The following is a 19,461-nucleotide window of genomic DNA, read 5'->3' on the forward strand; positions in this document are numbered from 1 at the left end:
CCTTGTGGAAAGGTTCAAGGCCCAAGCGAATTGTGGAAGAAGAAATAACATCCGCATTATTGGTCTTCCCCGAAACAGTGAAAGAAGCTGATCTCCTTTAATGGGTGCAGATTTGGCAGCCTGAACATTTAGGCCTATCTTTGGAGACAGAGCCCATAGTGGCAGAGCATGCGCACTGGTTAGCAGCTTCACAGAAAACTCAGCAAGGCCAGTCATTGCCAGGGTTCTGAATTATGCAGAGAAAGCTAACCCTTGCAAAGCTAAAGGTGATCTTCAGCATAGAGGTGGGAAAATTCTGCTGTTTCATGACTATTCCATCAAAGTGTCTGAGAACTGTAAGGCGCTCCCCCCAGCCTGCACTGAACTGCTTCACAGAAATCAAATTTATGCATTTATTCCTGGCTAAACTGATTGAGGACCTGATGGAGAACTGCCTTGTGATTCACATGATATTATGAATTGGTACTCTCGGTAGGGAGGACCTGATGGAGCACTGCCATGCTAAGTTTCTGATGTTGAGTCTGTTATACTACCTGAGTGAAGACTACCAGCTATAGGAATAGCAAATAATGGAGGGGATGTCGTTCCTGGTTCAAGACTACCTAGATACATAAGGGTTTTTCTGGTCAGGTGATTTTCTCCCTGTGGCCATGTTTGTTTGAAATAACATATAAAAGGGAGCAGTGTTGCAGACAGCATTTTAAGACCGACCTTACTGGAGTGAAGATATGGAACTGGTCCTGGATGAATAACAAAACAATATAAGAATGTGAGCAAATGGATTTGTTTTTTTCCCCCTGAGGCAGACAGAAGTTCGAAACATGATATTGTGTCGGGGTTGGATCGGACATTTGATGACAAGATAAGTGCGAGAATACTTTGATGCTCATTTGAAAAGGAATTTTGTTCTATGAATGCGCGGGACTGTTTTTGGTGATTTCTAAAGATTTTTGAAAAAATACAAAATAAAATATAGATAGGATTAAATAAAGAAAAGTGGACTTTCCTCCTGAATTGGCTGGCTGTTTTATAAAATTGAAGAGCTTAGGGTTGTTGGTCCCACATAAATGTCTGCATTAAAAGTTTTTTCATAAAATATGAGTTTATAGAAGATCAAGTTATATGACCAGTTGACCAATTTTGTTTTTGTGAGTAAACTGAGAAATACTCATGAAGGGAAGACTCTGCTTCTACAGTCAAAAGACAGATACTTTTTTTTTTTTTTTTTTGCAGAAACTACCTTAATCGCACTTCAGCAGAAACATTGCAGTAGGTTGTTTTTTTTTCTTTTTTTCCCCCCTCTTTGAGTTTCTGGTGTTATACTTAGCATGTTCCATGACAGCTGTGGTCTGTGGTGTGATTTCTGCTATGACAAATGGCCCCTGTGTTGCAGTCTGGGAAGCTGCAGTCCAGGTGTGAACCCTTAAGCCGACCTACCCCGGTGGCAGAGTAGGTCGGGAGGCGGAGCCACAGGCACAGGTCTTCACCCGGGAACCAGGAACCCCCCAGGAGGAGCCCGTAGGGTCCTAGAACCTTGGGACTTAGGAGCACAGTAACAGTCTCTATAGGAAAGGCCTGGGCAAGAGTAATCCACAGAGTCCAGTATCAGAGAGCAGGAAGGCCCGGCGAGAGCGGGGCAGTCAGATAGAGTCTCTAGCCTGCTGAACAAAGCAGTCAGTGAGCAGGCCCGGGGTTTGTGGTAAGCCACGGAGCGGAACAGACAGGTAACAGGAACAGAGTCTGTAGCGTATCGTAGACTGTGACCAGCTGAGAGCTGGACTGGAGTCAGTAGCATGTAATAGAGCCGGACTGGGCAGTGAGTAGAACGGAGACAAACCCAAGTCAGGCTAGCAGCCAGTAGAAGCAGTCTCAGATGCAGGCAAAAGGTCGGAGGCTGGCGGCAAGCAGGAGCGGAGTCGGGCACCAGCTGAAGTCAATGGCGGGCGGCAGGCAGAGCGGAGTCAGGAACAAGCTGAGGTCGGTGGCAGGCGGCAGGCAGAACGGAGTCAGGAACAAGCTGAGGTCAGTGGCAGGCGGCAGGCAGAACGGAGTCAGGAACAAGCTGAGGTCAGTGGCAGGCGGCAGGCAGAACGGAGTCAGGAACAAGCTGAGGTCAGTGGCAGGCGGCAGGCAGAACGGAGTCAGGAACAAGCTGAGGTCAGTGGCAGGCGGCAGGCAGAACGGAGTCAGGAACAAGCTGAGGTCAGTGGCAGGCGGCAGGCAGAACGGAGTCAGGAACAAGCTGAGGTCAGTGGCAGGCGGCAGGCAGAACGGAGTCAGGAACAAGCTGAGGTCAGTGGCAGGCGGCAGGCAGAACGGAGTCAGGAACAAGCTGAGGTCAGTGGCAGGCGGCAGGCAGAACGGAGTCAGGAACAAGCTGAGGTCAGTGGCAGGCGGCAGGCAGAACGGAGTCAGGAACAAGCTGAGGTCGGTGGCAGGCGGCAGGCAGAACGGAGTCAGGAACAAGCTGAGGTAAACCGGAAAGCAGAACAGCAGAAGCGCAACTAAGAACTACTAACAGTAGTGACCCTCGTTGCAAGGCAATAAGAAGGCAGATGAACGCCGGTTAAATCAGGCTTGGGGCGTGGCACGGTTAACCCAGGCGGGGCCAGACTTCCGGTGACCGTGCGTCCATAGGGGCGGATTTTCAGAGCCGTGCTCGCGTAAATCCGCCCAAAACCGGGCGGATTTACGCGAGCAGGGCCCTGCGCGCCGGGAAGCCTATTTTACATAGGCCTCCCGGCGCGCGCAGAGCCCCGGGACTCGCGTAAGTCCCGGGGTTCTCCGAGGGGGGCGTGTCGGGGGCGGGCCCCGGTCGTCGCGGCGTTTTGGGGGCGTGTCGGCAGCGTTTTGGGGGCGGGTATGGGGGCGTGGCTACGGCCCGGGGCGGTCCTGGGGCGTGGCCGCGCCCTCCGTACCCGCCCCCAGGTTGCGGCCCGGCGCGCAGGAGGCCCGCTGGTGCGCGGGGATTTACGCCTCCCGGAGGGAGGCGTAATCCCCCGACAAAGGTAAGGGGGGGGTTTAGACAGGGCCGGGCGGGTGGGTTAGGTAGGGGAAGGGAGGGGAAGGTGAGGGGAGGGCAAAGGAAAGTTCCCTCCGAGGCCGCTCCGATTTCGGAGCGGCCTTGGAGGGAACGGGGGTAGGCTGCGCGGCTCGGCGCGCGCCGGCTATACAAAATCCATAGCCTTGCGCGCGCCGATCCTGGATTTTAGTGGATACGCGCGGCTCCACGCGTATCTACTAAAATCCAGCGTACTTTTGTTTGCGCTGGAGCGCAAACAAAAGTAGGCTATTCGCGTGCCTTTTAAAATCCGCCCCATAATGCGCGTCCTCGCGCGCATGCGTGGCAGCAGCGAGATGACTCAGCAATGGCGGACGCCCCGAAGGCCCAGCGGAGCCGCGGGAGCGGCGTTCCCCCCATCGGAGGTGAGCTCTGAGCACAGTAGATAGAGGGGAAGCGGTGGAGACCGCAACACCCTGATTTTTGTGTTCTTCAGCTATTCTTGAATCAGGTACTCACTTTGTGTTTTTTTTTTCTTTTTGCTCAGTTGCAAGCTGTTTTGTTTCTCTTTTTAAAAAATGATTGCAACTTTGAAGATGCTGCAAACTTTTGGCAGGTGTACTTACCCCTCCCCCGAAAAGTTATTGTAATTTCCACAAAAGTATGATACTGCTGACACTGTTTGACGTCTTATTCATCTTTTTTTTTTTTTCCCCATCAGTTTTTTCTTTCTCTGGTGAACTGAAAGGCCGATGCAATAAAGTACGTCCAGCTTCGCACACGGTTATACTTGCGGTTGCGCGCTCAATAATAGCATCTGATGGAGCAAGGAGATTAGCATGGCTAGGACGCGTGTCCTAACAAATGTGTACCGAAGAGCGCCCATCGCATTTAAATTCTATGTAAAAGAAGACATTAGCTAATACCGCCCGATGCAGGAAAGTGGGCCCAAAGGCTGCGTGCCCAACGCACATTTTTTTTAACTTGGGGAAATTAATGCCAGCTCTAGAGGTGGAGTAAAGTTTACTTGCAATCAAGGCTCATAAAAAAAAAAAAATGTGTCCTCTATGTTGTGATAAATCAGTATCATATTTACCACTTTTACGGTTTCCCTGGTCTAGTCGATGTACATTTTTTTCTCCACTTTGTTTTCTTGTAACTATTTTAATAAGTGCAGATTTAAAAATGTCTGAAGGAAATGTACAGTGTGAGGGAAAAGGTCAGGATTTTAATTGGCATCCTCAAAAGCAAGCCTTGATACTACTCTAAATCTTCAAGGGAGAGAAAATTATATATTACTTGCTTGATGAGGAAAAACTAGAGAAGCAGTAAACTAAGGCTTTGCCTGCAGGCTCCCGACATACATGGAGGGTGAAAGCATGGTTTTCAAAATGCATTTTCAACAAATTAACCTGAAAAAAAGTGCACTTTTGTAATGAATGCACAATTTACATGCCTGTACGCCTGATGCAATAAACTTTTGAAAACCAGAAACACTCCTTTCTCCATCAGCATGCCATTTTTTTTAAGCTGTTCCGATTTTATGCTCATTTGAATGCTGCGTCAGGCGCACAGCAGATGTAGTTGTGCGCTCGTTCGGAAAATGGGCGCTCAACTTGGGCATCCATTTTTTTGCATGTGTCTTATTGCATCGGCCTGAGAGTAGTTATTACATGTCAACAGTACTGATAGCTTTTGATTCACAAGATGGCACCGGGAGCTTATTTCCTAAGCTAAGTTTTTTCTTTTTTTTTTCTTTTTTCTCTTTCTTCCTAGTTTTCAGCACCATTTCTGCTTACCATGCAATTCTGAGTACATGGTTAGGTCTCTCAAGGCAAATTTAAGAACATAAGATATGCCATACTGGATCAGACCAAGGGTCCATCAAGCCCAGTATCCTGTCTCCAACAGTGGCCAATCCAAGTCACAAGTACCTGGAAAGTACCCAAAAATTAAACAGATCCCATGCTACTAATGCCGGCAACAAGGAGTGGATATTCCCTATTGATTGATAGCAGTTTATGGACTTCCCCTCCAGGAACTATTAATTAATAGCAGTTTATAGACTTCTCCTCCAGGAACTTTTAAATCCAGCTACACTAACTACCTTAACCACATCCTCTGACAATGAATTCCAGAGCTTAATTGTGAACTGAGTGAAAATTTTCTCCGATTCATTTTAAATGTGCTACTTGCTAACTTCAAGGGGTGCTCCCTAGTTCTTATATTATCCAAAAGAGTAAATAACCATTTCACATTTACCCATTCAAGTACTGATTTTGTAAATCTGTATCATATCCCCCCTCAGCCATCTCTTTACCAAGCTGAACAGCCCTAACATCTTTATCCTTTCCTCATAGGGGAGTCATTCCATGTCTTTTATCATTTTGTTCGCCCTTCTCTGTACTTTCTGCAGTGCAACTACCATATATCTTTTTTGAGATGCGACAACCAGAATTGCACAGAGTATTCAAGGTGCATTCTAACCATGGAGCAATACAGAGGCATTATGACATCCTCTGTTTTATTTGCCATTCCCTTCCTAATAATTCCTAAAATTCTGTTTGCTTTAATGACTGCCATAGCACACTGACCTGATGATTTCAATGTGTTATCCACTATGACGCCTAGATCTTTTTCCTGGGTAGTAACTCCTAATATGGAATCTAACATCGTGTAACTACAGCATGGGTTATTTTTCCCTATATGCAACACCTTGCACTTGTCCACATTATATTTCATCTGCCATATGGATGCCCAATCTTCCAGGATTGCAAGATCCTCCTGTAGTTTATCACAATCCACTTGTGATTTAACTACTCTGAATAATTTTGTATCATCTGCAAATTTGATTACCTCACTCATCGTAACCCTTTCCAAATCAGTTATAAATCAGTTTTTGGACTATATCCCTAATCAGTTTATGAACAATATACCATTGAATCTTGTAAATAGTTACTCTGTTTCCTTGTTAGTTTGTTAGTTCCTGTACTCATAGTTATTGTTCTATGTAAAGGCACTGCCGAAAAGTTACAAGTTATTTGTAAACCGATACGATGTGCAAACGGTATATATATATATATATATATATATATATTAAAAAGCACCAGTCCAAATACAGATGCAATCAAGGACAATCAAAGAGACCCAGCTATTTGTCAAGCTTGATAGTGTGCTGTTGATACTATCCTCCATACTTTATTTCTAGTTGCACTCAGAACGTTTTGGACATCATCTTATTGAGCCCCAAATTACTGCATCATTGCTATGAAGAAACAACCAGGAGGGAGCATCGTCAGAATGAGAGGGGAAGAATCGGCTGAGGATGCTGTCCCTTGGAGTATTTTGTTTTGCATGTTTTATTATACGTGGGTTCATTATGTGTAGAAAGAATGAAGTTGATGCTGTATGTCTGTGTTTCTGTGCTTGTTTGCAGAAAATTGTTGTGTGGTGGTTTGATTGAAATGAATGGTACACTGCAGCAGCCATATTTATAGAATGTCTTACATTGAACATGGGGTCACTGCATTTAGATTGGGGGATGTGGAGGGGTCCATTTGATTGGAAATCTCAGGCATATATCATTTCTCTATACCTGCTAGGGATGTGCAGAGGGATGTCATACGTTGTATTCGTGATTTGGATTCGTCGGGAAGCAAATGCGTTGCATTCGGCCGTATGGCGCCCCAATGCGTTAATACTGCGAGTTATATTCGTGTCCCAGCTAAAATTAAAATTAACTACAACCCCCCACCCTCCTGACCCCCCCCAAGACTTACCAAAACTCCCTGGTGGTCCAGCGGGGAGTCCAGAAGCCATCCCCTGCACTCTACCACCTTCGTTTGCCGGTTTCATCATGGCGAAAATAGCCTGTGTCACAGGGGCTACCGGTGCCATTGGTCAGCCCCTGTCACATGGTCACCGGCGCCATCTTGTGCTCCTACCATGTGACAGGGGCTGACCAATGGCACCGGTAGCCCCTGTGACATAGTATGGGCAAAGGCTATCAGCGCCATTTTGAGTCCTGGCATCGGACGGCCGGCGTGCAGGAGGTCGCTCCGGGACCCCCGTTGGACCCCCAGGGACTTTTGGCCAGCTTGGGAGGGCCTCCTGACCCCCACAAAACTTGCCAAAAGTCCAGCGGGGGTCCGGGAGCGACCTCCTGCACGCCGGCCGTCCGATGCCAGGACTCAAAATTGCGCCAATCGCCTTTGCCCTCACTATGTCACAGGTACCACCCCGCTGGACCACCAGGGAGTTTTGGTAAGTCTTGGGGGGGTTTCAGGAGGGTTTGTTTAAATTTTAATTAGGTGGCCGAATAAAACAGAAATCCGTTAAATACGTGGGGGGTCGCGATGCGTTTCGCCTCCCCACGTATTTAACAGATAGGACAAAATACGTTGCGGATCACAAATATGTGGAAAACGGATGCACAGCCCTAATACCTGCATGACAAAGTTTAAGATTTTCTCTCTTAATATGGATGGTGTTCACTTTCCCATAAAACATATATATACCTACCCCATAAAACATATATATATACCTACCTCTGTACATATGTTCCTGATTTATGGTTCCTGATTTATGGCTCACAGTTACATTTAATTGAGTTTATGAAAGTTCTCTTTTAATAGTTTTCCTGTATACTTGTGTTAATGTATTCTGCCTTGAGGCGACTGTTTTAATGTATTTCCGCCCTGGAGGCGTCTGTTCAGTTCCTTGTAAACCGGTGCGATATGTATTCTTTACAGGAACATCGGTATATAAAAATTAAAAATAAATAAATAAATAAATAAAACATAAGAAACTCAACATTTTTAGGGAAAAAAAAGGCTATGGGTTGTTTTGTTTTTTTTTAACAAAAAACTCATCTAACAGATAAGGAACATAATAAATTTAAACAAGAATGGCTTGGTCAAGTGGCATTTTCTTCCTATTCCAGTAGAGAACAGGGGGGTGAGGGAAGGTCATTTTATTTCACAGAGATCTGCTTTACAAAATTGAGAAGTTGGTTACTGACAGTGATGGGCATTTTGTTATAGTCAGTGGTATGTTATATCATTAGAAATATGTATTTTGCACTGTGTGTGCTCCAAACATCTATAATTATATTTTTATTCACACTTACTGAATTGAGTCAATTTTCAGGGTATACTTTTGTAGGGGAGATTTCAATGCTGTATTAGGTGGCCAAGCCCCCGAGATTACATAGAGCTAACAGTTTTCAGAAGGGATACAATTTCTTATGAAAGAATTGCAACTGGTAGACATATGGCGAGTTTTGCATCCTGATGAATTAAATTTTACTTTTTATTCCAAACCTCACAATATCTATTCAAGAACTGATTAGTTTTTCTCTCACTTAAAGGTAGATTTTTAAAGCTCGATGTGCGCAAAAAATGGGAGATACGCATTTGGCCAGGCTGAGCACATTTTGAAAAAGGCTTGGCCACATGCGTAGCTCCCGGTACGCTTGGAAGTGCCGGGCTCTGGCAGGGGTGGGGCAGGCTGGGACAGCGGCCATTAGGATCTGTCCCGGGGAAACGCATGCTGGCAGCCGGCCGGCAAGTGGAACTTCCTACTGCTCTGAAGGAGCAAGTAAGTTCTTGAACCAAAAAAATGAGGGTAGATATGTAGGGTTTAGGGGTCGGAGAGGAGACGGGAAAAGGGAGGAAGGTTAGGTAGGGGTTTAGGGAAATTCCCTCCCAGTCCGCTCCTTTATTATAGTGGACTGGGAGGGACCTGGGGATGTTCCAACTGTGTCACTGTATGCTTTTTCAGAAAATCACCCCCCCCCCCCCTTTACATGCCATCCGTGTGCATATATGTGCACCAGTGTAAAATCAGGCACGCATGTGCGCGTGATATCAGATTTTATAAGTGCGTCCATGTGCACGCGCTTCTTTTAAAATTTACCCTTTAATGCTTTTTCCAATGTCATTAAAGCAGATCTGGGCACCATGTCTTTATTGCATCATGCACCTATTTTGCTCACTCTTAAGACCAAGCTTTTAAATTCCTCAACTTTTAAATAGCGCATGAAATCCTCTCATTTTTATGATGAATTTTGTGAATTTTTGAAGCAGAAATGGCAAGATTATGAAGACTTTAATTCACATCCTGAACTCTCTTTAGAAATTTTTTGGCTTGCCCATAAAGCAGTAATGAGAGGGAAAATAGCATATTCTGTATCTAAGGATAAGAAAAGGGATAGAGAGATCTTAAAACTAACTGCCCAGTTAAAACGATTGAAAGCACAACATATTAAATCTATGACCTCTGATGTTAAAGAGCTTTGGATAGTACTAAGAAAACCTTTAATCATTTTTTTCATCAGAAGGAAGACCAACACATTCTGAAATTCTATAGTCATCTATTAAGATACTGTAACTTAGCCAGTCGGTTATCATGTTTAGCTTCAAATTGCACACCTAGGCATCATATTTCAAAGATAATAATGGCTATGTCTGCCCTTTCCTTCACAAGGATTTCTCTTGCTTTATGAGCATTTTTATGGTTAAAGAGAGGGCTCTTCATGGAGATGGAATGATTTTTTGAGGAATTGCAGATTCCAAATTGACTGCCGAACAAAAGAGCAGATTTGGATGCTCCTTTCTCTAAAGTAGACATTGAGAAATGCCATAGGCCAGTTGAAGCTGGGTAAAGTGGCATAGGAGTTAGATGGCTGTAGGAGCCCAGAATTCTATAGAATTCTGTGAGGTCACCTTGAAGATCCTCTTCGGTCAATGTTTCACACCAGTCATGAGAGGGGGTCGGTTCTTAGGGGGAGGCGAAATCAAGCTCTAATTATGTTATTTCTGAAGAAGGGGTAAAAATCCACTTAAACCAAAATTCTATCTTTCCATATCTTTAATGTGGCTATTAAACAACTTGCCTCTGTCCTAGCTAAGTGACTCAGTTTACTTTGTTTCCTTTTTGGTAGCACCCAATCAAACAGGTTTTGTAAAGGGTAGGCATGGTGTGGCTAATGCCAGGAAACTGGAACAGGCCTTATGGTCTTGTACTCTGGATAAAAGAGAGAGTATAATTATTAGCCTTGATTTGGAAAAGGCATTTGACCGCGTCCAATGGAAATATCTTTTTTTGGGTTCTGGATAAGTTTGGTCTACCATCTACCTTTATGAATTGGGTTTCCTTATTGTATTGCAGCTCTCAATCAAGGATTCAAATTAATGAGTTGATAACATCCTCCTTTTCTTTACAGAGCAGTATAAGGCAATGGTGTCCTTTATCCCCATTATTATATGTGTTATCTATTGAAGCCTTAGTTATTAAATTAGGAATACTCTTGATATTAAAGGCTTCAAACTGGGTGATAATTTATATAAAATATGCTTTTTTTGCAGGTAATGTACTGCTTTTTGTTGGTAATCCTGTTTATCTCTTTTTAAAATAGAGATTATTTTTAACATTTTGGAAGTTTCGCTGGGATGAAGATCAATTATGATAAATCAAAGGCTATGCCTATCTCATCTGCCACGCAATCAGGATGGAGGGGGGATTTTCCGTTCCAGTGGACAACCTCTTATCTAAAATATTTAAGTGTCTTGTTTCCTCGGACATGTCAAGATTGTTATCTTGTAAATATTTCCATGATTAATAGTTTTTAAGAAAAGTTTTGGGGCTGGGCAGAACTGCCACTATCTATTTGGTAGCTATGCTTTCTTTTAAGAAGATGCTTCTGCCAGAATTGCTCTTTAAGCTTCAAATGCTGCCACTGTGGTTAATGAATGGTGATGTAAAACTGTGGAAATCTCTCACTAGCCTATTTATTTGGCGTGCAAAAGGAGCTGGAATGGCATACCCTACCTAGATGCGAAGCAAGGGAAACAGCAGTTTAAACATGCCAGATTTCTGCTTCTATAATCTGGCTTGACCGATGCGTTTTCTTTATGAATGGTATACGGGGGATTATAAATTTTGGGTTCCACTACTCTTGGATTCTTTGGTTAAACCATTTTCCTTCGTGGGATTGGTACATGCTAAAGATGCAGTGCTTCCCGAACACCTGAAGACCATCCCATAGGTAATCGTGCATTTCCTCCAGGTCGACAGAATTCAATATTTAAAGATTGGAACTCAAAAAGATTTAAGTGAAATCCAACTTTTTACTGTGAACAACATAGTGACATTGGCTACATTACAACAAACATATAATTTACATCGTAAACATTTCTATGCATGTTTACAAACAAGAAATTAATCCAAACACTTCAGTTTTCCCACAAAAAGTTGTTTCAGTCGAATTCCATGGAAGATGCGTTACTTTCCACATCCCAGCTTAATAATTCTCTCTCTTACTGGTGCAAGCTTAGATTAGCCAAATGTTCCCATGACTGTCTTACTAGCTTGAAGACATTTTGATCATCTGCCCTTGGTATAGCAGTGGAAACATCCAAGCTGCAGTTCTGTTTTGAGTCACTATGTAAAGTATCTTTAGCTGCAAACATTCAAGAAATGCAATTAAAGTTGCTGCATCCTAGTTATATTGATTCTGTAAAAGCGGATATAATGAATATAACCTCATCGCCATTATGTAGCAAATGTAAAGCTGAGGGTGGCACTTTGAGTCATAGTTGTTTGCATTTTGGGAAGCAGTGTTTTCTATAGTGGAACAAGTGGCTACTTTTCAACCACCTTTCAGCGGTCAATGTTTACTGGGCTCCGTAACACAGATTTGTCTAAGTGCTCTGTTCACTTTAAAGAAGTGGCTTTGCTTTGGCCAAGACGTATTTTACATTGCTGGTTGGGAGAGGAAGCACCACCCATTTCAATGTGGCAATACAAAATGGTAGATTGGATGCAATGGGAATGACTGGATGTTTTCTTTATGCATAGGAGGGTATCCAAGGCTTATATTAAATCTTGGAAGGCTTTCTATAATACACTACCAGATCAAGTAAGACATAAACGTGCAAATTTAGGCTATACTGTGTGTTGCTTGTAAATATAAAGTTGTTGGGGTTTTTTTTATCTGCCTGTAATTTAGGCTATACTGTGTGTTGCTTGTAAATATAAAGTTGTTGGGTTTTTTTTTAATCTGCCTGTGTACAATGCAAATCGGTGTCAGAGTGCAGTGAATACAGTAGTCTGGCTGTCTGATTTAAGTTGTTGCTACTGCAGCTTGATTAATGCTTACCGGTGAGGTGGGTTCAATTTTCCATTTGGGCTTGTCTCTTTAAGAATCCATGTGTTAAGAGTCTTATATGTTTTGCTACCTATTCATGGATATATTGTTTATTTTTCTTGCATTTGCCTCATAGAAACATGGAAATGATGGCAGAAGAAGACCAAATGGCTCATCCGGTCTGCCCAGCAAGCTTTCACACTTATTTTTCTCATACTTATCTGTTACTTTGACTGCTGAGATCAGGGCCCTTATTGGTAACTTTTTTGGTTCTAATTTCCTTCCCCCCCTGCCATTGATGTAGAGAGCAGTGCTGGAGCTGCATCAAAATGAATTATCAAGCCTAATTGGTTAGGGGTAGTAACCGCCGCAATAAGCAAGCTACTCCCATGCTTATTTGTTTACCCAGACTATGCAATTCAGTCCTTGTTGGTAGTTGTCTGAATGTACATCCTCTTATCTTCATTCCCCCCTGCTGTTGAAGCAGTGAGCTGTGCTATATATGTATTCAAAGAAAGAAAATCCATATAAATTATAACACTATAAAACTACTATAATACGATAAAGCTACCAATATTTTAAAAAATCAGTATAAAATGTATGACTCAAATATTAACAAAGCCTAAAATCCTTAGACCTGGACATGTAAAACTTACTCCATAAATCAAATCCTCACCCTCTGATTACAAACAAACATCTTCAAATAGCTAATAATGATTATTAAAATTACCTCAACCATCTTCATTATACTAAAAATACGAGCTCAGCCTTTTATCCATCTATGACACATCCCGGACCTAAAAACATACTCTTCCCCCCCCCCTTTAAAAAAATCTCAACAATGATAACCAGGTAAAACTACATTGCAATTAATCCTTAGAACAACTTATGTCTTCAGCGCACATCTAAAGTTCAGAATGCGACTAGAAAGGCAAATTTTCTTTGGCGGTTGGTTCTACTTCCTAGGTTCCATACAGAAGAAATACAGATTCCTGATTACTTGAATCTTTTTTAAAAGGCCTTCACTTTCCCAGCAAAGAGAGTGATATGGTATATATCTGATTCATCTCTCTTGAAAATAGCTTGTTTCCATATCCTGAAGGAAATTAAAAGCTCAAGCAAGAACTTAATTCTGGATTCAGTAGGGGGCCAGTGCAGTTCCCATAGGGCAGGGCCAAATAAGCTTTCGAAAGCTCCACACCATTGGTTGGGTTGACAGATTTTGAATAAGCTGAAGCGGATTAAATAGTTAAGGGTAACTGCCCAGCCAATATGGATAGTATAGAGAGGTGTTCGGATATTTGGATAAGGATAGGCTATCTCAGTCCTAGCTTTCACCCATTGCCTGCCTGGAGTTGTACACCTGCTTTAAGGGAAATCAGAGCTAGATCTGCATGCAGACAATGGGGCAGAACCAGGACAGAATCGGCCTATCCACGTTGACTCTGATGGTGGCTGCTGTATATTTGGATCCTTGAAGATCATTTGTTTTGCTTGAAAAACTGAAATGCAGAGAAAGCTTTTCTTGCTTGATTCAAATACTAAAGTTATACTAATATTTATGTGTGGGTTTTTTTTCTGTGTTCATCCACAATGCAGTTGTTGAGCTATTACTGAATGAAGGCTGCATACAGTGGAATGCAACACATTTTTTTTCTATACATAATTATATATATATATATTTTTTTTTTATTTTTTATTTTTTTTACAGCAGGAATGAATGCAGTTTGTATAACCTGTGTTTGAAATAGAAGGAATGTGTGTGATCTTGAAAACCCGTGTACAGCCTCTTTCATTAGTGGCTATTTTGATCCAAAAGAAAATATTACAGCCTACAAGCCATCTTGCTTTCTTCAGGATCTAGGTTCTAGCTTTCTTAACTATGCTGTGAGAAATCAACTCTGTGGAATGTAGCTCTGAAACCACAATTAATGTTTATGAGAATGTTATTTACAAGAAAACAGGCAGGATATTGTTTAATGTCTCATCTGGACAATAGACTCCTCGATGGCCACCGTGCTGGGACTCTGTCAGTACTGGAGCAGAGAGAAGAGGGCCCTTAACGTTATGCTGGGGCATTGGCTCAGTACTGGCTCGGAGGGAAGAGTTCCCACCTTCTGAATCAGCACCACCTCCTGCAACAGCCAGGGTTACCTGGACTTTTGCCATCACAAGTTCAGGCCAGGCCTGATTTAGTGATGGAGGTGAGACTTACAATTGACAGCTCCGTCATGAGAAACCCAAGTCCAGCCCCTCGTGACATTTTTACAGATGCAATTTTTTGCTTTTTTTTTAAATTTACTGACTATCCTTCCATGAATTTACAAAATATTGACAACTTTGGTCACACACACCACAGCTGATATTAAAAGGCCAGAAACCTTTGCTTACTTAGTCTTTTAGGAAGCTCCCAGATTGCCTGAGCAGAGGGTCAAAGAGCATCTGAAAAGGATCCCCAAAGATACTAAGAAAATCTCTTTTTAAGAATACCTTCTCTGAGACCTCTGGATTTGCAGGTAGCTGGCATTCAAATTCAGCAAGCACATCATTTAAATAAGAATGTCCAAAACCCTGTACACTTTATTGCTCCACATGCAGTCAGACACTCATAAAGCACATCTAGGTGCATCTTAAACCCACCCTAATATGCATAAAGCACGTCCAACACACAGGCAAGGGCTCCTTTATCACATCCTTGCTTCCTAGAATGCCATCAGGGAGCACAATCAGTCATGCCCAAAACCAAGGTAAGCAGTTAAAGCACACCCAAACACTCCTAAAGCATCCCCAGAGGGCCCCCTCTGCAGCATGCTCCCTGCCTATGCCCAGTATCTTTCTTGCAGGCTGCCTGTCACCACCAGGATGCTCTGAGGCCTCTGCCAGCCCCAGCCCCTCCCAGGCTCTTTCCTTGTTTAATTAGCCGCTGATTAATCCCAGCAACTCCATGAGGGGGGGAGAGAGAGAGAGAGCGGGCATGATCAATTATCACATGAACAGGAAAATAATCTTTCCCGTAGGTTTCCAGGCGACAGGATCCAGAGTGTGAAGAACAGCCCTTTGTTTTCAGGCCCAGAGCCACAGATGGAGTATAACTGTGTTTTCCTTGGCACTTGTACCAGTTTTACACATTTCTTATTTCTGTTTATCTTCCCTTGCAAGGCCTCTTCTTACTCCTTCCCTTCCAAAGCGCCATCCTTCATGCCTTTTGGAGTTTTCACTCCCTAAATAGCCAAAAGACTGCAGTGACCCAGGCCTCGAGTGCAGGCTGCTGCTCTCTTTCAGAGCCAGTTCTAGTGCTGCTCTTTCACCAGCCACAAGCTGTTTCCAAGGATGAATTTGCTGAGCCCACTGCCTTCCTGGGCTCTGCATGCTACATTAGCAGTGCTTTTGCCCCAGGAACTGGAGCTGATAATGGCACTTACTCAGGACTACTTAGCTGCAGATCTTAAATTGAGTCAACTCTTTTGATTGTGTCCTTTTGTGTAATGCTGGTGCAGCAAAGTGTAAATTATGGATGCCTAGGGGAGGGTGGTGGTTTCCAGCATTTTCATGTATATAAATAAGACACATCATTGGAAGGCTAGGGGGGGGGGGAAGAGGCCGAGAATAAGAAGGACATGCTTTCTTCCCACTGAACTGGAAGATGTCTCTGGTGAGTTGTGATACCAGCAGGCCTAAATAAAGCAGCTAATTCTGCAGGTTTCTAATTTCTTATTGTACAAAATATTTTTCTCAAGTTTTTGTTTTTTTTTTGGGGGGGGTTTGCCTCTACTGGGGCGGATTTTAAAAGCCCTGCTCGCGTAAATCCGCCCGGATTTACGCGAGCAGGGCCTTGCGCACTGGCGCGCCTATTTTCCATAGGCCTGCCGGCGCGTGCAGAGCCCCGGGACTCGCGTAAGTCCCGGGGTTTTTTTCTCGGGGGCGTGTCGGGGGCGGGGCCGATCGACGTGGCGTTTTGGGGGCGGGCCCGGAGGCGTGGCCGCGCCCTCCGGAACTGCCCCTGGGTTGCGGCTCGGCGCGCGTGGATTTATGTCTCCCTCCAGGAGGCATAAATCCGTGGACAAAGGTAGGGGGGGGTTTAGATAGGGCCGGGGGGGTGGGTTAGGTAGAGGAAGGGAGGGGAAGGTGAGGGGAGGGCGAAAGAGAGTTCCCTCCGAGGCCGCTCCGATTTCGGAGCGGCCGCGGAGGGAACGGAGGCAGGCTGCGCGGCTTGGTGCGCGCCGGCTGCCCAAAATCGGCAGCCTTGCGCGCGCCGATCCTGGATTTTAGCAGATACGCGCGTATCTACTAAAATCCAGCATACTTTTGTTTGCGACTGGTACGCCAACAAAAGTACGCGAACGCGCATTTTTTAAAAATCTGCCCCACTGTGCATTACAGTTTTGCTCCTTCCTTTTGCAGCATCCCTGCAATGCTTGGCACCAGGTTCCTGCTTCTCTGTCCTCTTTCAGGAAAATAATTTTGGAGGAGTTGCTGGTAGAAAGAGACTTGTTCTTTCTATTTATTTATTTATTTGTTTGTTTGTTTATTTATTTATTTGATGAGTTTTATATACCGTTATTCGGTAGAGCCATCATAATGGTTTACAAAGTGAACATTTTTTTTTTTTAACAGTAATGAAACATTATAGCAGAATGAGCATAAACAGAAATAAAACAAGTCAGGTCCAATAATTATTCTTTGATTGGATGAGGAGGGTAAGTAAGATTGGTTGGAGATTATAGTTGAGAGTTCATTTCATGGCTGGTATGGCCAGAAGACAGAGGGTCAGTGAAGAATTTGCGGAAGAAAAAAGTTTTTAGGTCTTTTTTGAATGTTTTTATGTTGTGCTGGGTTCTCAGGTCTTCAGGTAGTGTGTTCCAGAGTTTGGGGGAGGCGATGGAGAAGGCTCTTTCTCTTGTTGTTGCCAGGTGAGCATCTTTGATAGTGGGGATGTTTAAGTAGCTTGAGTTATTGGAGCGTAGGTTTCTTGAGGGGTTTTGAGGAGTTATGTTAAGCGTGTTTAGACCTTGATTATCATAGTTTAGGATTTTGTGAATGATGGTCATTGATTTGTAGGCAATGCGTGCAGTAATAGGAAGCCAGTGAAGGGAGGTTAATATGGGCATTATGTGGTCATTTCTTTTTGTTCCTGTTAGGACTCTGGCAGCTGAGTTCTGCAGTATTTGCAGAGGTCTAAGGGTTGAAAAGGGTAATCCTATTAGTAAGGAGTTGCACTAGTCGAATGTGGAGAAAATGAGTAGTTGCAGGACTGTTCTAAAATTGTCAGGGTTGAGAAATGGTTTCAGATGTCTTAGGGTTAAGAGTCTGTGGTATCCTTCTTTGGTTTTATTTGATATGTGGTTCTTAAAAGAGAGATGTTTATCAATGATGACTCCAAGGTTCCTGGTGTGGGTGGTAGGGGTTATAGAGATAATATGTTTGTCTGGAATTGTCAGGGGTGGTGGTGCTGGATTCTGTTTTTTGTCCATGAGAATAATTTCAGTTTTGTCGAAATTGATTATTAGTTTCAAAGAATTTAGGAGAAGTTTGATTGAAACCATTAGATCTGAGGTTTTCTTGTAGGTGTCTTCGATAGAGTTTTGTATGGGAATTAGAAGCTGAATGTCATCAGCGTGTAGGAAATGTGTGATTCTGCGATCTTCAAGTAGTTGGCAGATGGGGAGAAGGTATATGTTGAAAAGGGTGGCGGATAAAGCAGATCCTTGAGGGACTCCAGTGTTAAGGTTGATCATTTTTGATGGCTTGTTTTTTATTAATACTTGGTATGTACGGTCAGATAGATAGGAGGAGAACCATTGTAAGGTGGTTCCAGTTAAACCAATTTGTGCTAGTTGTTCCAACAGTATCTTGTGGCTTACTGTGTCGAAGGCGGCTGAGAGGTCAAGGAGTATGAGGAGGTATTTTTCTCCTCTGTCAAAGCCTCTTATAATAATGTCATTTAGGGAGATAAGGAGGGATTCTGTGTTTAGGTTTTTTCTAAATCCAAATTGGGATGGGGGAAGAATTTTGTTTGATTCAAGATAGTCATCAAGTTGAGTGTGTATGACTTTTTCAATGGTTTTGGCAATGAATGAGAGGTTTGATATGGGGCAGTAGTTTGAGAGTATTTCAGGATCAAGGTTGCTTTTTTTTTAGGATTGGTTTTATGACAGCCGATTTGAGGCATAAGGGGTAATTACCTTTGGTAAGAGATAGGTTAACAATTTTGATGATGGTTTTTGATATGGTGGGTTCTATTGATTTAAGGGTTGTTATTGGGATGCTATCTATTGGATGGCTGGTGGGGTTCATTTTATTTATAATAGATTGAATTTCAAGTGTGGATGTGGTATCAAAGTTTCTATGGGGGATGAGGGGTAGGATGAGCTCCAAACGGATCCAAGGGATGAATACCCCTTTTCCCCTCACCCTCCTTCCCTGGCAGTCAATAAACACAGGCCTAGAATTGTCAATAGGCAAACCCAGTCTGTGCCTAGGGTGGCAAAAATCTGAGGGATGGGGCAGCAGGCTGGCTGAAGATTTGCTGCCTCCTAGCTGTGTTGAATCTTACACAGTAGAGCACAACTTTTTGCTTCCTGCTCCAGCCCTCCCCTCCCAATGAAGAGAACAGGAGAGGAGGGATGAGGCTGGAAAGGACAGAATGGAAAGAAAAATTATTCTATTCCCTATTCCAGCTTCTCCTCTCCTACCATGTACAAGGAACAGTGAGAGAGGGGTGAGGCCAGAGCACAAGGAGGGAGCAAAGAAAAGCCACTCTGCTCTCCAGTCCAGCCCTTTCCTCTTGCCTTGCTGGAACATGAGGGAAGAAGATGAACCTGGAGGCTGGGGGCACCATCAGTGAATCAACATATTCTAAAGTTAAAAACAAATTCTGTTATGGTCTTCTTGGCACTGCCTCACACCACATCACCATGACACCAGTCCTCAAGGGTCACAAACAGGTTTGGTTTTCATGACAGCCAGACTGATTCTTGGTTCAAACATATGTGTTATATCTCAGGCACATTCCCTGTGGAAATCTTGAAATCCAGAACGGTTTTGCTGCCATCTACTACTATTTATCACTTCTACAGTGTTAGTTGATGTACAGAGGGTTGTACAAAAATATATGAGATGTCCTTCTAAGAGCTTGCAATCTAATCAAGATAAGCATACAGGGCAAAAGAGACTTTGGGAATTTGATTTATTACGAAAATTGTTAAAATCAATAAGTCTATAAGTGGGATAATTGGGGATAAGATTTAAAAGCAGCCTCAAAAAGGTGGGTTTTCAGACTGGATTTGAATAGAGCAAGGAAGGGAGCATGGAC

Source organism: Rhinatrema bivittatum, chromosome 3 (genome assembly GCF_901001135.1).
Source record: "Rhinatrema bivittatum chromosome 3, aRhiBiv1.1, whole genome shotgun sequence".
NCBI lineage: Eukaryota > Metazoa > Chordata > Amphibia > Gymnophiona > Rhinatrematidae > Rhinatrema > Rhinatrema bivittatum.